Source organism: Schistocerca cancellata, chromosome 2 (assembly GCF_023864275.1).
Source record: "Schistocerca cancellata isolate TAMUIC-IGC-003103 chromosome 2, iqSchCanc2.1, whole genome shotgun sequence".
Taxonomy (NCBI): domain Eukaryota; kingdom Metazoa; phylum Arthropoda; class Insecta; order Orthoptera; family Acrididae; genus Schistocerca; species Schistocerca cancellata.
This window is the reverse complement of record NC_064627.1, coordinates 782253170-782274632: the sequence shown is the minus strand read 5'-3', so window position 1 is coordinate 782274632 and position 21463 is coordinate 782253170.

The window sequence follows — 21463 nt, the reverse complement described above, 5'->3', positions numbered from 1 at the left end:
AACTTATTGTTGAACGTCGTAGGGTTAGATGTATGTTTCAGGAAGTTATTCGCCCAGTTATTCTGATTATGATAGGTCCAGTATCGTCGGCAACCTCTGAGAATTCATTCAGCGCATTGCGACGACTTAAAACTTCTCAAATCAACATTGATACATTAACACTGTAAGTAGGCTGTTTATATTTTCTTATTGGCAACGTTACGTAGCGCTCTGTATGAAAATCACTGGCTGTGCTGTGTGCAGCCTGTGGCTAGTTTGCATTGTTGTCTGCCATTGTAGTGTTGGGCAGCGGCAGCTGGATGTGAACAGCGCGTAGCGTTGCGCAGTTGGAGGTGAGCCGCCAGCAGTGGTGGATGTGGGGAGAGAGATGGCGGAGTTTTGATAATTTGTAATACTGGATGTCAATTATGAATATTAAGGTAAATACATTGTTTGTTCTCTATTAATATCTTTCATTTGCTAACCATCCCTAACAGTAGTTAGTGCCTTCAGTAGTTTGAATCTTTTATTTAGCTGGCAGTAGTGGCGCTCGCTGTATTGCAGTAGTTCGAGTAACGAAGATTTTTGTGAGGTAAGTTATTTCTGAAAGGTATAGTTTAATGTTACTCAGGGCCATTCTTTTGCAGGGATTTTTGATAGTCAGATTGCGTTGCGCTAAAATTATTGTGTGTCAGGTTAAGCACAGTCTTGTATAAATTGTTTTAAGGGGACGTTTCAACACACCCAGTTACTCCTTATTCATGTTCATCAGGACAGGGCTGGAAAAATTTATCCTATCAATGTCATGAAATAAATTGTTTCCTGAACTAAGGGAAAAAAAGTTACATTCGGAAGTTGTATCAAGTTTTGGAGTCCAAAACGAAACAAAACATTAGCCCTCTTCTTTATCAAAGAAATTATTATTTTCTTTTTTCCATGAAAGTGGGATTCACATTGGTTCTAAAACAGTAGTAATAATAATAGGTTTATTAATGTCCGATTTTAACTGCAGTTCATAGTAAATCTAAACTACTGTTGGTAAGTGGTCTTAGAGAAAAGTAGAACTGATGTCTTCTCAGATGTGTGATGTCTGTTTCAAAATTAAAGGAACGAAATTGTTTCCAACCAGCAGGGCCTATAAAACTGAGCCTATATTTACGACTTTTAATATTAATTAATTGTCTCTCTTTGTAGAACAACATAGCACTGACTGCCAAACACGCCTTTCCACACTAATGCTACAAGGGCTATTTGGAAAGCAAGGCCCGATCGATTGCGAAATAGAAACCACTGTGAAAATCAAAAATGTTTTATTTGCAACAGTTAGCTATACCTTCCAGCTACTTCTCTGCATAGTTGCCCCTCCGACTTAGGCATCTGTCGCAGCGTTGTACCAACTTTCCAATACCCTTGTCATAAAAGGCAGCCGCTTGTGCTTTCCAACAACTCTCCACGCTTCTCTACAACTCGTAGTCTGTGCCAAAATGTTGTCTTCATAGCCTGCAGTTCATGTGAGCAGAGATGAAACAATGAGGCAGCAAATCACGGGCTGCACTGTGGGTGATCATACACTTCCCATCGTAAATGCTGCAGGAACATCTTCATTTCCCCTACGGGGTGCAGCCGCGAACTGTTGTGAAGAAGGAAACGCATGATAGTTATGTTATGTGGGCTGCATAATATCAGGCGAAATCTCACACCAGGCCATCATACTTGGCGGGAGACATTGTTTTTAGGCATGTTTACGTACTCACAGTGCGCTCAGGGCCGAAAAGAGGACGTTATGCGATCGACAGGTGTAGAAGAGACAATGCCCAACACATAAACGCAAAGCTTCACTGGATATTCACTGTTGTTTCCATTTCGCACCCAATCGGACCTTACTTTCCAAGTAACTCTTGTATATTTGCTTAACTGCTTCGCTGGAAGGTGTATGTCTGATTCATATTAGACTACATTAGTGAACAGGGCTGCATTCCCTCGCCCCTCCACCCTCCCCACTAAAAAAAAAAATAAAATAAAATAAAAAATAAATAAATTGGTACGTCAAGCAAGTACTTTGGCGTGGAACAGGATCAGAAATCAAATTTTCATACTTACAATAAAACGCTAGATGACACCTGAAACCTTTTGTTTTATGAATAAAGAAATAAAATACTAGAGAAACAATCAGAACTTCCGTTATAGAGAACACATTGAAAGTAATGTGAAACAAAGCTAGAGGACCAAGAATCATGACAGGACGAAAGAAAATGTAGTTGTAAAGCTACCAAAATAAAATCAACTTCCCCTGAAGATAGCAAAAACAGTGCTGAAACATGTTTGGGAAAAGTAAAAAGCAAACAGTGTCTTGCATAAGGCAGAATATCTCTCCATTTTTCTCAGCAAGCGCAGAAAGAAAGCACAGGATCAACATCCAAAACGATGATTATTTTATACTTATATAAATTTAGCGTGCTCGATAGGTCTAGTTACTCATATTAGGAACAAAATTGCTAGCATTTGTGAGATATAAGTGTTGTGGCGTATCAAGACAGCCACGCCACTCGGAAGTAGCCGAAAGGCACGCGTCAACTCACGCCGATGGGCGTGAGGTCTGAAACAGGATACGTAATGAATGCTATAAAGAAAAGTACGTAGCTGCTGGAATACTTAACTTTAATCCATCATTGTGGTACATCGCTCTTGACGATACAAGTGAGACTCTGTAGATACATGCAATGTCATGCTTATGGCGCCTTGCTAGGTCATAGCCATTGACTTAGCTGAAGGCTATTCTAACTATCTCTCGGCAAATGAGAGAAAGGTTTCGTCAGTGTAGTCGCTAGCAAAGTCGTCGTACAGCTGGGGCGAGTGCTAGTCAGTCTCTCAAGACCTGCCGTGTGGTGGCGCTCGGTCTGCGATCACTGACAGTGGCGACACGCGGGTCCGACATGTACTAATGGACCGCGGCCGATTTAAAGCTACCACCTAGAAAGTGTGGTGTCTGGCGGTGACACCACAATAAGTATGTACCTTAGATGTCTCACCCATATCAGTTTATTGTATAGTGTAAAATTTCGATCAGTTTTCTGAATTATGTACTGTCATGTAATTTTAAGAAAACATTACTATTTGTTTCTAGCCTCAGCATTTGGCCTGGTTTGGTGCGCACCAATGCGCAGTAGTTCTTGTGTTGGAGTATGCACAAGAGAGAGAATCGCTGTTTGGACTCGTGACTGGGAGTTTGTTAGCTCTCGGTAGCAGGCCGTACTGGTCCGGCGCGTTTATTACGAGGGCTATTCGGAAAGTAAGGACCGATTGGTCGCGAAATGGAAATGACAGTGAATCTCCGATGAAGCCTTGCACAGATGTGCTGGGCAGTGTCTCTAGTATGCCCGTAGACAGCGTCACGTCGCCCTTTTCAGCTCTGAGCGCACAGTGGCCTCGTGAAGATTGTAACAAAATAGTGTCTCCCGACATGTATGGGTGCCTGGTGAGAGGTTTCGCCTGATTTCAAGCAACCCCACATAACTTACCTGTCATGAATTTCCTTCTTCATGACAGTTTTTCGGCTGTATACTGCTGTGGTAATGAGGACGCTCCTGCAGCGTTTTCGATGGAAAGTGCTCGATCACCCACCCCACATAACTTACATGTCGTGAATTTCCTTCTTCATGACAGTTTTTCGGCTGTATACTGCTGGGGTAATGAGGACGCTCCTGCAGTGTTTTCGATGGAAAGTGCTCGATCACCCACCATACCGTCTGGAATGGCTCCCTCTGATTGTCATTTCTGCTCAAAGGAAGACGACATTTTGGTACAGACATCGAGCTGCAGCCCAGAGCACAAAATTTTCCGAAAGCAAAGGAGGTTGTATTTTGTGACAGTTGAATTAGAAACCTAGTTCAACGCTTCGACAGATGTCTATGTCTGAGCGGCGACTATATAGAGGAGTAGCTCAAATATGTAGCTAACTGTTGCAAATAAAACAGCTTTGAATTTCACTGTGGTTTCTATTTTGCGACCGACCGTTCCTTACTTTCCGAGCAGCCGTCGTATGTAGAACATACTAGCATGAGTAAAATATGGAGTTTCAGTCTTCGATCGCTATTCTTTATTTTCAATTACCGGTTTCGGGCTAGCTGCCCATCTTCAGATCATATGTTGTAGTTACAGAGTAACTTGTCCGTACAGAACACACTGTTCACTGTCATAACTTATGACAGTGAACAGTGTGTTCTGTACGGACAAGTTACTCTGTAACTACAACATATGATCTGAAGATGGGCAGCTAGCCCGAAACCGGTAATTGAAAATAAAGAATAGCGATCGAAGACTGAAACTCCATATTTTACTTATTGAACGATCGCGGAATTCCCAGTGAGACAACTATGTCTAGTTTTGACATACTAGCATGATTTGCATGTAAAGGGCTGTTAGTATATCAGTGGTCTTTAAGAAATTAATGAGTGTCATGATGATGTTTTGTGCAAATGAGGCGGAATCATCAAAAATAAAGGAAGTTTTTGTTCTCTATTTGAATAGATATTCGCTAACCTGCGATCGTGACAGAACTTTCCTGAACCAGGCAGAAAAGGATCTCGCCATCAAAGTTCGTGAACTCGCTCCCTATGCGGCCCACACATTAGGAATCAGAACTTGTCCAGCGAGGACGACCTTACACATTGCATAACAAATGTTCAATCTACACCAGAAAATTATTCATTTCTATCATCAGCAGATAGTAGTGGCCGTACTGCGTTATGATGCGAGCATATGGACACACCGACCATGGTGATGCAGGTGGAATCGTATTGCATTGCTTGAATTCATTTGGTCCAACATCAACAGACACTTTGCAAGTTGTATTTGAGGTCCTGCATGTTAATTTACGTGCCAGAGAAAGGACGACCATCTACTGGATGGAGAAAAGCAGGCCACATAAAGTAAATAAATGACTTGCGACTCGAGAATATAATCGCATCACTACGAGGGAGCGTATTATGTATTTATCGCAGCAGATGGTTCAAACGGCTCTGAGCACTATGGGACTTAACAGCTGAGGTCATCAGTCCCCTAGAGCTTAGAACTACTTAAACCTAACTAACCTAAGGACTACACACACATCCATGCCCGAGGCAGGATTCGAACCTGCGACCGTAACAGTCGCGCGCTTTCCAGACTGAAGCGCCTAGAACCGCTCGGCCACCGCGGCCGGCTATCGCAACGGAAATTGGACATCTCTGGCACCGGTAGACGAACAAACAGCTCCTTCCCAAATGTCACATGGTTCCTTCCACAAACCAGTCTTATGCGCCATGTCTAATGACTTTATGGTCTATGAGATGTTAATCCCTAACCTCCCTCCTTCTTCTTTCAAAACTTGCTATAGTAGATTTATACGAGGGTCACTCCAAAAGAAATGCACACTATTTTTTTAAAAAATCCATCTTTTATTCTACATGTTTGAAAGTTTTACAGTTTGTAGCTACATCCTTTAGGAATAATATTTTCATTTCTCCACATAATTTCCATCCCTCTTAACTGCCTTACGCCATCTTCGTACCAGCGCCTGTATACCCACACGGTAAAATTCTGGACCAACCTGTTGGAGCCACTGTTTGGCAGCGTGCATTAGGGAGTCATCATCTTAAAACCTTGTTCCAAGAAGAGAGTCTTTCAGTTTCCCAAAGAGATGATAGTCACATGGAGCCAGGTCAGGACTGTAAGGCGGGTTTTTCAGTGTTGTCCATCCGAAATTTGTGATCGCTTTCATGGTTTTTTTAATGACATGTAGCCGTGCATTGTCGTGCAACAACAAAACATCCTGCTTTTGCCGATGTGGTCGAACACGACTCAGTCGAGCTTGAAGTTTCTTCAGTGTCGTCACATATGCATCAGAATTTATGGTGGTTCCACTTGGCATGATGTCCACAGGCAAGAGTCCTTCGGAGTCGAAAAACACCGTAGCCATAACTTTTCCAGCAGAAGATGTGGTTTTGAATTTTTTTTTTTGGGTGAATTTGCATGATGCGACTCCTTTGATTGCCTTTTCGTCTCTGGTGAAAAATGATGGAGCCATGTTTCATCACCTGTCACAATGCTTCCAAGGAATTCATCTCCACCATTCTCGTACAGTTCCAAAAGTTCGCTTGTTTCTTTGTGAGCCATTGTCATCATCCTGGGAACTCACCTGCCACAACCCTTTTTTTACGTCAAAACTTTCAGTATTCTGCAAATACTTCCTTCCCCTATCCCAACATAGCTTGACAGTTCGTTCACTGTGATGCATCTATCAGAAGTCACCAATTCGTTAACACTCTGCACATTGTCTGGACTCTGGAGTGTGTGCAGTACGAGGCCTGCCGCTGCGAACACAATCCTCAATATTGCCGTGTCCACTTTCATCACGTAACCTGCTTGGCCACCGACTAAATGTACTGCGATCGACAGCAGCATCTCCATACACCTTTTTCAACCTCTTGCGGATGTTTCCCACTGTCTCGTTTTCACAGTATAGGAATTCTATGACAGCAAGTTGCTTCTGACGAACGTCAAGTGTACCAGCCATCTTGAAGACATGCTGTGACGGCGCCACTCACGGGATCAGGTTGAACTAAGTTTGAAAACAAGCGGGAAGGATGTATCTACACACTATAAAATGAAAACTGCAGAATGAAAGCTGTATTTTTACAAAAATAGTGTGCATTTCTTTTGGAGAGACCCTCGTATTTTGTTGTTGTCGTGGTCTTCAGTCCAGAGACTGGCTTCATGCAGCTCTCAATGTTACTCTATCTTGTGCAAAATTCTCCAAGCACCTACTGCAACCTACATCCTTCTGAATCTGCTTAATGTATTCATCTCTTGACCACCCTCTACGATTTTTACCCTCCACGCTGTCCTCCATTACTAAACTGGTGATCCCTTGATGCCTCAGAACGTGTCCTACCAACCGATCCCTTCTTCTACTCAAGTTGTGCCACAAATTCCTCTTCTCCCCAATTCTGTTCAGTACCTCCTCATTAGTTATGTAATCTACACACCTAATCTTCGGCATTCTTCTGTAGCACCACATTTCGAAAGCTTCAATTCTCTTCTTCTCTAGACTATTTATCGTCCATGTTTCACTTTCCTAATGACAGAGGTCTTGCCACAGTGTATACACCGGTTCCTGTCAGATCACCGAAGTTAAGCGCTGTCGAGCGTGGCTGTTGCCGCTTTTCGGGGTGCACTCACGATGCCAATTGAGGCGCTACTCGACCGAATAGTAGCGGCACGGGTCAAAGAAAACCATCATAATGACTGGGAGAGTGGTGTGCTGATCACACGCCCCCCTATCCACATCCTCCTTTGAGGGTGACACGACGGTCGGATGGTCCCGATGGGCTACTTGTGGCCTGAAGACGGAGTGCTTTTCATTTCCATACATGGCTACACTCCATACAATTACTTTCAGAAAATACTTCACCACACTTAAATCTATACTCGATGTTAACAAATTTCTCTTCTTCAGAAACACTTTCCTTGCTATTGTCAGCCTATATTCTATATCCTCTCTACTTCGACCTTCATCAGTTCTTTTGCTCTCCTTATAGCAAAACTCATCTGCTACTTTAAATGTCTCATTTCCTAATCAAATTCTCTCAGCATCACCCGACTTAATTCGACTACATTCAATTATCCTCGTTTTGCTTTTGTTGATGTTCATCTTATACCCTCCTTTCAAGACACTGTCCATCCGTTCAACTGCTCTTCCAGGCCCTTCGCTGTCGCTGACAGAATTACAGTGTCGTCGGCAAACCTCAAAGTTTTTATTTCTTCTCCATGGATTTCAATTCCTACTTCGAATTTTTCTTTTGTTTCCTTTACTGCTTGCTCAATATAGCCCAACCACTGCCTCCCTTTCATGCCCCTCAACTCTTATAACTGTCATCTGGCTTCTGTACAAATTGTAAATAGCCTTTCGCTCCCTATATTTGAACCCTACCACCTTCAGAATTTGAAAAAAAGTATTCCAGTCAACATTGTCAAAAGCTTTCTCTAAGTCCATAAATGGTAGAAACGTAGGTTTGCCTTTCCTAAATCTATCTTCTAAGATAAGTCGTAGGGTCAGTATTGCCTCACGTGTCCCAACATTTCTATGGAATCTAAACTGATCTTCCCCAAGGTCGGCTTCTACCAGTTTTTCCATTCATCTGTAAAGAATTCGAGTTACAGCCGTGACTTATTAAATTGATAGTTCGGTAATTTTCACAGCTGTCAGCACCTGCTTTGTTTGGGAGTGGAATTATTATATTCTTCTTGAAGTCTAAGAGTGTTTCGCCTGTCTCATACATCTTGCTCATCAGATGGTAGAGTTTTGCCAGGGCTGGCTCTCCGAAGGCTATCAGTAGTTATAATGGAAAGTTGTCTACTCCCAGGGCCTTGTTTCGACTTAGATCTTTCAGTGCTCTGTCAAACTCTTCATGCAGTATCATATCTCCCATTTCATCTTCATCTACATACTCTTCCATTTCCATAACATTGTCCTCAAGTACATCGCCCTTGTATAGACCCTCTGTATACTCCTTCCACCTTTCTGCTTTCCATTTTTTGCTTAGAACTGGGTTTCCATCTGAGCTCTAGATATTCATACAGATGGTTCTCTTTCATCCAAAGGGCTCTTTAATTTTCCTGTAGGCAGTATCTATCTTACCCCTAGTGATATATGCCTCTACATCCTCACATTTGTCCTCTAGCTGTTCCAGCTAAGCCATTTTGCACTTCCTGTCGATCTCATTTTTGAGACGTTTGTATTCCTTTTTGCTGCTTCATTTACTGCATTTTTATATTTTCTCCTTTCATCAATGAAATTCAATATTTCTCCTGTTATCCAAGGATTTCTACTAGGCCTCGTCATTTTACCTACTTGTACCTCTGCTGCCTTCACCATTTCATCTCTCAAAGCTACCCACTCTTCTTCTGCTATATTTCTTTCCACCATTCTTGTCAATCGTTCCCTGATGCTCGCTCTGAAAGTCTGTACAACCTCTGGTTCTTTGAGTTTATGCAGGTCCCATCTCCTTAAATTCCCACTTTTTTTGCAGTTTCTTCAGTTTTAATCTACAGTTCATAACAGGTAGATTGTGGTCAGAGCCCACATCTGCCCCTGGAAATCTCTTACAATTTAAAATCTGCTTCCTAAATTTCTGTCTTACCATTATATAATCCATCTGAAACCTTTCAATGCCTCCAGGCCTCTTCCACGTATACAACCTTCTTTCATGATTCTTGAACCATGATTAAGTTATGCTCTGTGCAAAATTCTACCAGGCGTCTTCCTCTTTCATTCATTATCCTCAGTCCATATTCACCTGCTACTTTTCCTTTTCTTCCTTTTGCTACTATCGAATTCCAGTCACCCATGGCTATTAAATTTTCGTCTCCCTCCACTATCTGAATAATTTCTTTTATATCGTCATACATTTCTTCAATTTCTTCGTCATCTGCAGAGCTAGTTGTCATATAAACTTTTACTACTGTAGTAGACATGGGTTTCGTGTGGTATCTTGGCCACAATAATGCGTTCACTATGCTGTTCGTAGTAGCTTACCCCGTACTTCTATTTTTTTATTCATTATTAAACCTACTCCTGCACTACCCCTATTTGATTTTCTGTTTATAACCCTGTATTCACCTGACCTATAGTCTTGTTACTCCTTCCACCGAACTTCACTAGTTCCCACTAATCTAACTTAAACGTATCCATTTCCTTTTTTAAATTTGCTAACCTACCTGACCGGTTAAGGGATCTGACATTCCACGCTCCGATCCGTAGAACGCCAGTTTTCTTTCTCCTGATAACGACGTCCTCTCGAGTAGTCCCCGCCCGGAGATCCGAATGGGGGACTATTTTACCTCCGGAATATTTTACCCAAGAGGACGCCATCATCATTTAACCATACAGTAAAGCTGCATGCCCTCGGGAAAAATTACGGCTGTAATTTCCCTTTGCTTTCAGCCGTACGCAATACCAGCACAGCAAGGCCGTTTTGGTTAATGTTACAAGGCCAGATTAGCCAATCATCCAGACTGTTGCTCCTGCAACTACTGAAAAGGCTGCTGCCCCTCTTCAGGAACCACACGTTTGTCTGGCCTCTCAACAGATACCCCTCCGTTGTGGTTGCACCTACGGTACGGCCATCTGTATCCCTGAGGCTCGCAAGCCTCCCCACCAACCAATAGCAAGGTCCATGGTGAATGGGGGGATTATATATTTTAGGAGTGAGAAATTTATCTATAATTTATTTTTCATTTTATATTTGCTATTTCCTCTGTTACATATTATTACTAATTCTTTACAATTATTATAATGGGTTTTTTATTAGGAGCAGTTTATTTCAAGAGATAAATCATTGATAGCAAATTAAATGCCATACATGTTTAAAAGAAAATGTGCCGAGCGCACAATCAGAATGGTCCAGGGTGGAAGAAAAGGACAAAATATAAGGCACTATTTAAGAAACGTCAAGAAACACATATCTGAATACTGTAAAACTCGTTTCTAAAATGTTCTGTAAAAATGCGATCTATCTTAGTTGCCTAGGTGCTGGGCAAATTAAAAAATATAAATAAATATAAATTAATAAATAAATGATGTAAAAGTCTAAAGAAACACTTTTCGTATCATGCAAAAGGAAACAATTTAAAATGTTTAGAAAATGAAAAAAGGTATAATCGTGGCATAAAATATAGGATGTCTGTGGCGTAAACTAAAATATATGTTCCAGTGACATGTATTGGAAGAAGGAGATAAGCAGAGACAGAGATCTAGTTCACTTATCTCAGGATGGGGGAGAGGATTGGCAATGGCCTTTTCAAAGGAAATGCCCCGATGTTCGCCCGTATGAAGAAGGAAACGCATGTCATAATGACCATATGTATACTTGAAACCAGTTCTTACAAAATAGAGCCCAATATGTCATCGAGAGTGACACTTCACTTTGCAGTTTTGAAACAGCAGTGCTATAAACAGCTGTTCTTTCGTGTTAATATGAGCGCTGTTCGCAGAATCCGAACATGCAGAAGAGTAAACAAAACACTAGAATAATTCTGACAGCACTGTAAGTTCACACATGCGATGTGTGTCTGTAAAATAACGAGGACTACCGCTGTAAAACCTTTTATTTCAAAAACATACATACACTCTAAGAGAAAAAAAGATGCCCCACGAAGGAATTATCCGAATAGGACGGAAACTGGTGGATATGATGCACATGTACAAAAAAAATACAATTTCAGAAAAATTGGATGATTTATTCAAGAGAGTGAGCTTCATAAACTGAACATGTCAGTAACGTGTTGGTCCATCTCTGGCCTTAATGCAAGCAGTTATTGGGCTTGGAATTGATAGAATTCTTGGGTGTCCTTCTGAGGAACATCGTGTCGAATTCTCTCCAATTGGTGCGTTCGACCGTAAAATCCCGAGCTGGTTGGAGGGCCTTTCCATTGATTCCCCCTACGTTCTCAACTGAGGGAGGTCAGGTGACCTTAAATGACCAAGATAGGGTTTGGCAAGCAGGAAGACAGGTACTGTAAGAGTGTCGCGGATGACAACCAAATGGATCCTGCTATGAAAAGAATTGGCACGCCAGACCATCACTCCTGGCTGTCGGCCCGCACCAGTGTGCGATTTGCAGGGGGGGATGGGGGGGAGGGGATTTCCCCCCCTCTGCATCAGACCATCCCCTCCTCTGGTTTTAGTTTATGCATCCCAACCTGGGATGTTTATTTCCCACGCACTGGAGTAAAACCTTACATATAATTTAAATTTGTGGAACCGAACACTGAAAGTTTTTAATAAGTCTTACTATTAATATTATTAATATGTTTCAGTTTTCTATCATCAGAATAAGTACAGCTTTTCACAAATGTGCCTCTACTTTTTTAATTCCCCTCGTATACCTGTATATAGATGATTTTGTAAATAAGCTTTACCTATAATGTACTTTTAAAGATATAACAAGGGATGGCTTTTCTGATAGTGCATACGCGTGAATAGTGAGTTTCGGCATTAACACATATTTATAAATAGCTGTTTAACCGTGCGTAACGCCACGGTCCAAGCTAGTAACATATGTAATTCTACTAACCCCCTAAGACATCCCCCCCACTGGTAAAAGCACAAATCGCACCCTGGTTCGCACTCGTGCGGCGGGCGACAATCATGTTGAAATCCCACCATTGTCTGGTGCGTCTTCGCTGGTCATCGCGGCTCATTTCGAAGCGATACTAGTCACAGAAGACAATTCTACTGCAGTCAATGAGATTCCAGGCCGAAGACAAGCCGGACACGCCATGGACAGCGGTGGGATACCAACCTGACTGTCGCCTGCCATACGGCCCGACAACCAAGAGTGATGGTCGGGGGTGCCATTTCTTTCGCAGCAGGACCCCTGTGGTTATCATCCGCGGTACCTTTACAGCACAGCAGTACGTCGACGATGTTCTGCACCCCGTTTTGTTGCTCTTCATGGCAAGCTATCCTGGGCTTACATTTCAGCAAGATAACGCCAGCTCGCACAAGGCGTAAGTTTCTACTGCTTGCCTTAGTGCTTGCCAAACGGTAGCTTGACCAGCAAGGTAGCCGGATCTCTCCCCAATTGAGAACGTTTGGGACTATGGGCAGTGCTCTTCAACCAGCTCGGGATTTTGCCGTCGAACGCGCCGATTGGACAGATTTTGCCACGATATCCCTAAGGAGGACATCCAACAATTTTATTAATCAATGCTGACTAACTTCTTGCATTAAGGCCAGAGGTGGACCAACACATTACTGACTTGCTCAATTTGTAAAGCTCTTTCTGTTCAACAAACCATCCAATTTTTCTGAAATTTTAATCATTGGTTTGTCTATACAAGTACATCACATCTACCGATTTCCGTTCCATTCGCATAATTCCTTAGTGGTGCGTCGTTTTGTTTTTCGTTTTTCGTCTTAGAGTGTACTTAGCTATTTTCAGCCTCATTATACTCCCCTCCTCTATCCCCACGACGCTCCATGCAAATGTTCCATTGATGGAAATAGTGCTAGAAGTCTTGCTGTGTGAGGTCTTTGATGACTCGTGCCGCTTTTTCTTTCAATGCTTGTTCCTTTTACTGCAGATTTTGCCTTGTGGAATAGATACGTCACATGGAGCTAGGTCAGGCGATGAGGTGGCTGGTCTAACACTGGGGTGCTGTACTTCGTTAGAAATCTGTTAATAGACAATGCGGTATGTCTGGTGCGTTCTTCAAAAGTTTCAGATGGCTCTGAGCACTATGGGACTAAACATCTGAGGTCATCAGTGCCCTAGAACTTAGAACTACTTAAACCTAACTAAGGACATCACACACATACATGCCCAAGGCAGGATTCGAACGTGCGACCGTAGCGGTCTCGCGGTTCCAGACTGAAGCGCCTAGAACCGCTCGGCCACAAAGGCCGGCCCGGTGCGTTCTCTTGATGCAGATCACATGACGTGTTCTTCCACAATTCGGATCGTTTGTTTCTTATTTTCTTACGACGTCGAGGAAGAACCTCAAGATAGTAAGATAGGAAGAACCTCAAAATAGTAATGACCTTCAGGAAACCAGCGAACATATAAAATTCCACGAATATCGAAAAAAACAATGGTCGTCGCTTTGAAACTTATTTGCTCATTCTCGCTGTTTTCACATTTGGTGAACTTAGACCCTTCCGTTGCATACACTGGCGAGTAGTATCTGGATCATAAGTGAAAAACAAAGTTATCACTCTTTCCAAAAAAACTAGTATCGTTTTCAGTGGTGTTCGAGTAGAACAAACTTTTCACGAGCTCCTTTTTGTTCGATCGTGAGAATTTTGGCACCAGTTTCGCACACACCTCTCCCGTGTTAAATTGGTAACGTAAAATTTGACTTACATATTCTTTGTCAATTGCTACAGTTTCAGCAATCGATTGAATACTCAACCTAACGTCAGATCGAATCAAATTACCTCCTTTATCGATATTTTCGTCCGTTTTTGATGTTGAATGGCTTTCCTGGTGAGAGTCTACTGCATCGTCTTCTCGGCTGTCTTGGAAACGCTCCACTGGAAGAGACGTAAGAATCAGCATCCACCGATAAGGAGGACAGATCAGAGAGGCTGGGCCGCCTCCGTCTGAGCCATGGCCGCTACCGGACAAGGAAACGGTGCAGCAAGTGGTGGAGGTGATCGCACAAGCAATACGCGATGAAACGTTCCCATGTGACATCTACCCCTATCCTCATGCCCCATCTAACATCCCCAAACCTTCCCTTCCCCATAAGCCATACGTATTCGGCTGGAAAACTGCCAACTTGACCGCCATCATCCCCAAGAAGGACCTCTGCCTGATAAATAGGCATCCAGTTTATACAGAAAGCGACTGGCGTCATATCATCGATGTAACGCCGAGAATTAAACTGAAGAAGAAGAAGACACGTTCCTCATAATTTCGCTAGCCTTCTGGCGCTCCGAGTAACTCATTCCTGTCTTACTCAGACTAGTCCAATGCTCTCCAATAGTCGCAGAAACCAGTTTCAACCCAGTACCAGTGGAGCAAATGTGCAAGGACAACAAACCCCAGAATATAGACAATCTCTTTGCCATCACCACAGTACAGAGAGGAGTGGAAACGCTTGATCCACTCAAAATCTCGCATGCAAGATAAGCAGTCTTCGCCATACACTTCCTTTAGTGAAAAACAGGTTTCAGTAGCAGTTTTTCCAAGTTTCATGTGGAACTTCACGACAATTCGTTGCTCTGTTATGACACTTTCCATTTCTCCACCAGAAAAAGAAAAAAACAGCTCTTACACGAACGAAGACCATGGCCACACTGGTTTGTCTACAGACACCAGAGATGCCTCATCTGCTGAGAAGGCTTCACACTTCACGACTATTGGTTGTTCATCTTTGGCACCTGTGTACATACTCTGTGACAGCATCAGTCCCATTATTTTATAGCCACACCTCGTATCCGTGTGTAAATCTGTAAATAAAAGCTAGGAAGAGAGTCATGAAAGGTCATTTCTTCCCAGTTATATCGCGGGTTGCTTTCAAATCAAGAATATATTCTCAAGAAGCTGATGGAGTGCACGCATAAACAGTAATGTAAGGGCACAAACTTGACATCTAGTCTGTGGATAACGAGGAAAATTGCAGGCTGTAATTTCAGTAGTTACCACTAATTTCTAATTTCGGTGTCGCAGCTAGTACAGCACGTAGGTAATAAACTGCATGAAAACGGTTTGGACCATGCTCGTGATTTGTATATTTTGCTTTTGGTCCACCGGAAGCCTCACACTGAACACTCGTTTCACCAAACGAAATATCTTCATGTAGCCACCTACAGGTGATGAAGAAAAATATGGAGATACCAAAGCTAAACACATTACCAAGACTAATATGGTTTAGGAAACCTGTAGGCATTCAAAGCAGCGTCCAGTCGTCTTGGAATGGGTAAATACGAATTTGTATGGTTCTAAGAGAATCTTATACCATTCTTACCGCAAAACACTGGCAAGTTCGGGTAATGTTGATGGAAGTGGATAGCGATCATGACTCCCATATCTCCAAAGTGAGATCAGGTGACTGGCGGCCAAGGAATAAGCGACAATTCATCTTCATGCTCATAAACTCAGCCCTGGACGACGGGAGCTATAGTGGACCTGTCGTCTTGGAACACGTCACCACCATTGTGGAACAAATATTTTACCATGGGATAGACTTGATCAGTCAAAATGGTCACATGATCCTTGGCAATAATGCGACCTTGCAAAATAACAATGGGGCACATGGAATATCACGATATGGCTGCCGTAATCATCACCGAAACCGCGCCGTGTTTCATTCTCGGGGCGTAAACTCGGCTAGAAGTTGGAAACAGTGTAAAACAAGACTTATCCGACCAAAAGGCTTTCTTCCATTGTTCAGTAGTCCTGGTTTTGTGGCTTCGGCATCACGTTTTCTTGTTACGGGCATTTGCCTCACGGATGAGTGCTTTTGGAATTCCAGCTCGCCCTGCAACTCATCTACATCTACATCTACATACATACTCCGCAATCCACCATACGGTGCGTGGCGGAAGCTACCTCGTACCACAACTACCATCTTCTCTCCCTGTTCCACTCACAAACAGAACGAGGGAAAAATGACTGCCTATATGCCTCTGTACGAGCCCCAATCTCTGTTATCTTATCTTATCTTATCTTATCTTACTCCCTGCTTATGGAGCTCCCTTCGTGTTGGCGACTCCATGTTGTCCTGTGCACTACGACCAGATAACAGGTATACTTGAAAAAAGAGACAGCATTGGTCGTATATTTTTCACTATCGCAAAATCGATTTTCTGTCACTGAGTGACCATCTTCAGTGCTAGAAGTTAAACATTTTTCACATTACGATCAGAGAGTATAAAATAGAAAATCACAATTACATCTGCATATGAACATAACACTTGTTAGGAACAAACCTATATTGTATAACTTAAATTAGGATGCACTGTTGTCACTAAGCTTACGGCAATCACATAGACTGAGGTCGCTGTTTACATGTACTTGTTCAGCAGACCTCGGTGTGACGGGGCTTGACACGCCCTCTATGTGACATGTGTCACGTGAAGACATAGTATTACTGGTTTTGCGAAATATTAACACTAAATAACTCTTGTGTTTTTGTGAATGGTGTAGTAATTCCAATTTTAAAATGTACGTACAACACATAGCAGACGCAGGGGGAAGGAAATATCTAAAATACATTGGCGTATTGTTTTTTATAAACTATAAAACATAAAATAGATCGATGATAAGTTGTTAGAGTGCAGGACATATAAAAAGCAAAAGATAATGCAAAAGAATAATCCTCCTCCTCTCTTGGCAGGTCCCCGGACTCGTACACGGTCAGTGGACTTTCGCGCGCCGGAGATCATCGCCATCTGTGTGTCGTGTGTGTGCCTCGATCTGTATTTAGTGTTCTGTTACCGTCACGCATCAACTGTTCACGTGTGCCGTCGCCGTCATCCGTGTTCTGTGCGCCCTGTCACCAAGTGTTTCCCGTTTTTTCGAGTCCAGCGTGAACGGCTTCGTGTTTATTGTTTTTTAAATCTCCTTTTTTTGCCCGCCGTTTTTACTGTAGTGTCTGTATCACCTATATGTCTTGTTATTGTTCCACTTAAGGCTGAAGAGCAGCGTACTATGCTGCTGACAGCCCGCCTGTATCAGGTGATGAAAATTACAATAAAGGGAAAAAAAAGAATAATAAATGAATAACGTAAAATGAGGTGTAATACAGGTTTTTAAAAAACATAATACCCACCATCTGGCGTGGGAAGTCAGAAGTACAACGTTCGTAATTTATGTAACAAACGTTAAGACTAAGGAGTCAAATATATAAAAATAATAACAGTACGAAACTGCCGTTACTTAATAATTAAAATGCCGTGAAACACAATGTTCATTACAAAATGTTTATAGGTGTAGATAAACAATTTTGTTAGCATATTTAACGGCGTGATAATGTAACTATCATTCGTCCCATTATTGGTTGTACGCTTCCGCATAAGCACTGGGCCAGAACCCATATGTACATTCACAGGTTGATAAAACAGTAATGAAGTTGTAAGCAACCGGTTTTGAATATTAATAAACTAATTTGATTTTACGTAACTTATAGTAGTAGTGTGCCCCATATGAAAAACAAGCAGACTTAAGAAATGGCTATTTTTTTTCTTTATTGTAATTTTAATCACCTATACAGGCGAGCTGGCAGCAGCACATTACGCTGCTCTTCAGCCTTAAGTGGAAACAATAACATGACATAGAGGTGATACAGACAATACAAAAAACGGCGGGCAAAAAATGGAGATACAAAAAAAAAACAATAAACATGAAGCCGTTCACATTGGACGATAAAAACACTAACACTTGTGGACACGGCGCGCAAAACACGGAGAACGGCGATGGCACATGTGAACAGTGGAGTCGTAACTGCACGAAACACAAAACGAAGCACACACACGAGATTCTGATGGCGATGATCTCTGGAGCGCGAATGTTCACTATGCGTGTGCGAGTCCGGGGACCTGCCAAGAGAGGAAGAGGAGGAAGGGGATTGGGAGAGCGAGAGGGGAGAGCAGAGATGCCACGGGCAGGGGAGATAGGGGGGAGGGAGGAAGGGGGAGGAGAAGCCCGGGGGAAGAGGGGTGGAGGGAGGGGAGGGGGGAAAAGGAAAAAGAAGGGAAGAGAAGAGAAGGGAGGGAGGGTGCCGAAAGGAAAGGACACCGGAAGTGGGGGGGGCAGGGTCAAAGTTGATAGGAGGGGTAGATGGAGGGGACGAGGACATCATCAGGGAGGGGGAGCTGGCGAAAGCCACCTTGGGAGAGGGTAAGGAGGGTGGAGAGATGGAGACCGGGTGGGACGTGCGAATATAGGCGCGGCAGCGGGTGGGGGTGGGAAAGGATCGGGGAGACGAGAGGGTGAGAAGGATCAAGTTTATGGGAGGTGTACAGGATCCGTATCCTTTCAAGGAAAAGGAGAAGGTGGGGAAAGGTGATGAGATCATACAGGATCCGCGTGGGGGAGGGGAGACGGATGCGATAGGCAAGGCGGAGAGCATGGCGTTCGAGGATTTGGAGGGATTTATAAAAGGTAGGGGAGGCGGAGATCCAAGCCGGATGGGCATAACAAAGGATAGGGCGGATGAGGGATTTATAGGTGTGGAGGATGGTGGAGGGGTCCAGACCCCACGTACGGCCGGAGAGGAGCTTGAGGAGACTGAGTCGGGAGCGTGCCTTGGCTTGGATTGTCCAGAGGTGGGGAGTCCAGGAGAGGCGACGGTCGAGGGTGACGCCAAGGTACTTAAGGGTGGGAGTGAGGGCGATAGGACGGCCATAGATGGTGAGAAATGGCTATAATTCTAATTGTGTATTTGAAATACATTTAAAAATATAAGGTGCGAACAAGTAGTATACATCAATCATCGAGAAACCATCATGAGGAAGGACAAGTAATAGTGTCACTTATACCAAAATATACATCGTACTTTATAGAAATTAAACATAGGCTATGCACGATATCCAGTATTTATTCAAATAGCAAAGGAATTGTTAACATACATTAAAAATAATTACGTAAAGTGATAACTGGTTTGTATTACTTTGTGTCAACGTCTACGAGATGTCGACTGTAGTAAAATTATGTTCAGTAGGCGTCCATGAGTTCTGCAAATTACAAAACAAAAAAGAAGAAGCATCTTTTAAAAACCTAAATTAGTAATGTTATTAAAACAAACTGAAAACATGTGTGTCTATGTGTTGAGATAGTTGAAATAGCGGCCATTGTAAGTGTTCTCGTAGCGACTATGACTGAGGCGTTGTATATAAGGGATAACAAGCCGTCGCCGTCGCCGTCGCCGTCGCCTGCTGGACTGCTGCTGCAGATCGGGACTGGGACTGGGACTGGGACTGGGACCGCTGCTACTGGCTGCTGGCACCTGCAATACCCAACGCTTCGATTAAACCGAATGGTCAATCGAAGGGCGGTATCCTACCGGATTACCGCGACGCCGACGGCGCAGCTGCTGCTGCTGCTGCTGCTGCCTGGACCGCTGCTGCTTGCTGCGCCGTCGCCGTCGCCGTCGCCGTCGCCGTCGCCGTCGCCGTCGCCGTCTATTTTGGTATAAGTGACACTATTACTTGTCCTTCCTCATGATGGTTTCTCGATGGTTGATGTATACTACTTGTTCGCACCTTATATTTTTAAATGTATTTCAAATACACAATTAGAATTATAGCCATTTCTTAAGTCTGCTTGTTTTTCATATGGGGCACACTACTACTATAAGTTACGTAAAATCAAATTAGTTTATTAATATTCAAAACCGGTTGCTTACAACTTCATTACTGTTTTATCAACCTGTGAATGTACATATGGGTTCTGGCCCAGTGCTTATGCAGAAGCGTACAACCAATAATGGGACGAATGATAGTTACATTATCACGCCGTTAAATATGCTAACAAAATTGTTTATCTACACCTATAAACATTTTGTAATGAACATTGTGTTTCACGGCATTTTGATTATTAAGTAACGGCAGTTTCGTACTGTTATTATTTTTATATATTTGACTCCTTAGTCTTAACGTTTGTTACATAAATTACGAACGTTGTACTTCTGACTTCCCACGCCAGATGGTGGGTATTATGTTTTTTAAAAACCTGTATTACACCTCATTTTATGTTATTCATTTATTATTCTTTTGCATTATCTTTTGCTTCTTATATGTCCTGCACTCTAACAACTTATCATCGATCTATTTTATGTTTTATAGTTTATAAAAAACAATACGCCAATGTATTTTAGATATTTCCTTCCCCCTGCGTCTGCTATGTGTTGTACGTACATTTTAAAATTGGAATTACTACACCATTCACAAAAACACAAGAGTTATTTAGTGTTAATATTTCGCAAAACCAGTAATACTATGTCTTCACGTGACACATGTCACATAGAGGGCGTGTCAAGCCCCGTCACACCGAGGTCTGCTGAACAAGTACATGTAAACAGCGACCTCAGTCTATGTGATTGCCATAAGCTTAGTGACAACAGTGCATCCTAATTTAAGTTATACAATACAGGTTTGTTCCTAACAAGTGTTATGTTCATATGCAGATGTAATTGTGATTTTCTATTTTATACTCTCTGATCGTAATGTGAAAAATTTTTAACTTCTAGCACTGAAGATGGTCACTTAGTAACAGAAAATCGATTTTGCGATAGTAAAAAATATACGACCAATGCTGTCTCTTTTTTCGAGTATCCCTTCGTGTTGTTTCAGTACTGACAATGTTCACAAGTATGACATGCAGTTCTGCCGTGACTTTTGCAGCTGTCGTCGTCTTCTTTTTCGTCACACTCCTCTTCGACGGCCGTCCGTCACGATCACTCAGCACACATTTTCGTAGGCGTTGTGACTTAGCCGATGATGTTTGTCCGCTTTCCCTACATTCTGTTTAAATCTTCAATATCGTGCCTCTTGAAACAACAAACATTTCGATTACCTTTGTAACGAAGACTCACCATACGAGGAACAAGAAGTTTGCCAGCGTTCAAATGCTCTTAGCTCCGACATAACGCACTCATAACTACATAGTACACTGTTCTGACCACGATCGATACTTGCAACGTTTTGATGGCATTGCACAGGTGCCATGGTCACATACAACAACGCAACCTGTAGGCTTGGCTAGCATTTGCATTTATATTCCTGCATCTATGTCTCACGGTGTTTCCATATTTTTGTCCAGCCCCTGTATGTGTGGAGATAAAAGTAAACCAACATTATCAGTACGATTCAGCTGAGCGAGCTGTAGCTCCAACTCTGCAGTTGTGGGCAGGACAGTCTGTCAGCACACTTCGGAAGGTAATTTCAAGCTCGTCGTCAGTTTACGGCAAGAAGGACAGTCAGCAGCTTATTGTCACT